Source organism: Canis aureus, chromosome 4, assembly GCF_053574225.1.
Source record: "Canis aureus isolate CA01 chromosome 4, VMU_Caureus_v.1.0, whole genome shotgun sequence".
Lineage (NCBI taxonomy): Eukaryota > Metazoa > Chordata > Mammalia > Carnivora > Canidae > Canis > Canis aureus.
In genome coordinates this window covers 1,522,340-1,525,063 of record NC_135614.1, presented here as the reverse complement: position 1 = coordinate 1,525,063, position 2,724 = coordinate 1,522,340, and the positions used below count along the sequence as shown (strand labels likewise).

General features: G+C 43.1%; 1 pseudogene; it reads right to left on the bottom strand.

The window, feature by feature from the left end:
• Nucleotides 1–453: 453 nt before the first annotated feature.
• On the bottom strand, nt 454–1,814 carry LOC144311759 (protein IFIT1 homolog B pseudogene; annotated as a pseudogene).
• Between the last annotated feature and the right edge of the window lie 910 nt (nt 1,815–2,724).

The following is a 2,724-nucleotide window of genomic DNA, read 5'->3' as shown; positions in this document are numbered from 1 at the left end:
TTCTGAAGCCATAGGGGTATGTGCACATAGCTCTGCTGGCATGTGACTGGAGTGTGGGCCTAGGAGGGGCTGAAATCATCCCTGTTTAAGACTCCTTTATTTAGAACACCAGTTAGAGTGAGGATGGAAGCTGCTCATTCCAAATGCAAAACTGTAGGGAAAAGGACTCATACTGGTCCAGCAGGTAGTAGGTGCCCTAAATAGCAGTAATCAGCCTTGGCCAATGAGTACAGGGATGTGTTCTAGAAGAATGGATGCTCTTTTCGTAGACACATGGATAGAAAGGGAAAGAAAGTGGGGGGGGGGGTCGGCAAGGAAAGAAAGAGGGAGTTCAGCAGGCAGCTGAATATGTGTTTTATCAACTGTTTTGTATTTCAACATGTTATGTGTTTCTGAAAGTGGCAATCAGCAAAGATGTTAGTCATATTTAGTTATGAACACATTGAACAGATAAAAGTGACCTATATTTCAAATCACCCTGTTGAAGTCAGCAACCAGGCTAATAGCCTTCTCATAACACTCCAGGGCTTCGCTCCCTTCCCTTTTCAACTTGTGGATGAACCCAAGGGTGCTGAAACTTTCCACCATATGTACGTTCTGATGAACACGTCTTTTAGCCAACTTCTCTAAGGTAGTAAGAATCTTTTCCCTGGTGCGGGAGGTTGTTTTGATTTCGAGACCTTTTAAGTAATGGGTGACTGCTTTATCTGCAGATTTCTTGTCCTGTTCTTGGAAATGGCCATAATGGTAATGAATCTGTTGCTGTAGATGATTGTCAATGTTCTTCATGTACAGCACTTTCTGAAAAGTGTCCTCAGCCTTTGTGTATTGCCCTATTTCTGCATACATGCCAGCCAGTTCAATATACGCAAACTTAAATGTGGGCCTTAACATCAAAGCCTTTTCAATTTCATATATAGCCAAGTGAACCAGTCTGTGGACATTTTCTCTATCCTGACCTCTGCACTGCCAGTTTGCAGCTCTCTTTATTTTGATCGTGAATGCCTTGTAGCAAAGCCCTATCTGGTGATGCAGGAAGGCAGAGGAGGGTGTTGCCTGTTGGGCCATTTTTAGGAGCTGTAGAGCTTTATCCAGACAGACTTTCCTACGGTAAAACTTGCCAGCATATCGAAAGACATAGGTCTGGGAGGATGTGTTGTTCAGTGCTTCCTCAATGTACTTTTCTCCGTCAGCTTCTTGTCCCAGGTCCTGAAGTTTCAGGGCAAGGAGAACCTTAATATACACATCTTCTGGATTTAGCCTGATGGCCTCTTTTAGGGGCTGCAGGCAGAATGCCTCACTAGTCTCTGTAGCCATGTTAAGGCTGTCTAGGCGGTACATGGTGATTGCATACCCGGTGCTGAATTCAGGGTTTTCAGGGTCCTTTGCCAGAGCCTTCTCAAAGCAGGCCTTGGCCCGTTCATAGTTCTTCCTTCCACATTTCAGCAAGGCCCAGCCCTCCTCGCCGTCCATCTGGGGACACTCCATCCTATAGCAGGAGGGAGCTGCAAACTTCATGCAAGTGTTTTCCACCTTGTCCAGGTAAGCCTGGGCCTCTGCCAGTCTGCCCATGTGGTAATACAGCCAGGCATAGTTGCCCCATGTGACCAGACTTCTCACATCTGATTGGATGTCATGTTCCTGCTGGATTAGGTCCTCGGCTTCCTTCAGGCTTTCCAGGGCTTCCTGGTTTTCAGATATTTCACATAGGCCAGTAGGTTGTTTAGAAAATAGGAAAAATATCCTGTTTTCTAAATCAGGCATTTCAATGTCTTCAAATAGCAACTCCCATGCAAAGTGACATCTCAGTTGAACCAGGCTCTCTTCAATAATATGCCTGTTTGATTTGTTACTGAAAAAATAGACAACAATTATTTGTATTTTTCAGAGTATTCAGTCTGATGGAAATGAAGCTAGCACTTTGAATTGTCAAATACTATCCCCAGAGTTCTTTCCTTCCTGTTGGAAGGAATCTGTTGCTCCTCTGGCTTCTGTTGTCAATGTCATTTAGGACAGACTGACATAAAAACTTTAAGGAAATGCTAATCACTTTATGGCGCCAACAAGTAGATTATGTGTTGTCTAAAATACAACTTGAAAGATATTAATTATGCTAATGTAAAACTAATTTTAGCCCTTCCCTCAACACTGCAAAACCCCTGTCTCCTCCTACCTCCCTCTCAACATTGTGGTTCCCCTAATGCTGTCAGAAGAAAAGTGGAGAGAGTTTCACCTTGTGTTTGGCCATTTTTTGGACCCAGCTGGACAGCGTTCATATTTTTGTCTGTGTTCAGATTGTTCAGATCTGTTTTTGGAGTGACCTTGTTTTTGTCTTGATCTGTCATGGTGTCAGGGTGGCCTCATCTGGTGTTAATGTAATGTGCTACAGAAAAACACAGGTTCTTGCTGTGGGTCACTGTCCAGCAACACCAGAGCCTAGCTGTTAGTGTCATGCTGGCTCCCAGATGTCTGGGGCTCTTCTTTCTCTTCAGAGAACTTCTACATTTTGCTTCAGCACCTAGAGAAGTGTCCTGACATTTCTAAAGTTGAAGGTTATATAACAGGAAGGATTATCCAAAAAAAGAAATATGAAACATGAAATGTATCTATTTTATGCATTCAAATATAAATTTTTTTTTAAGGAAAAGTGTGTGCTTAAGAAGAACATCATACAAGATCCCTCTCTGGATGAGTTAAAGTCATCTTTGTATCTCTCATCCAAGG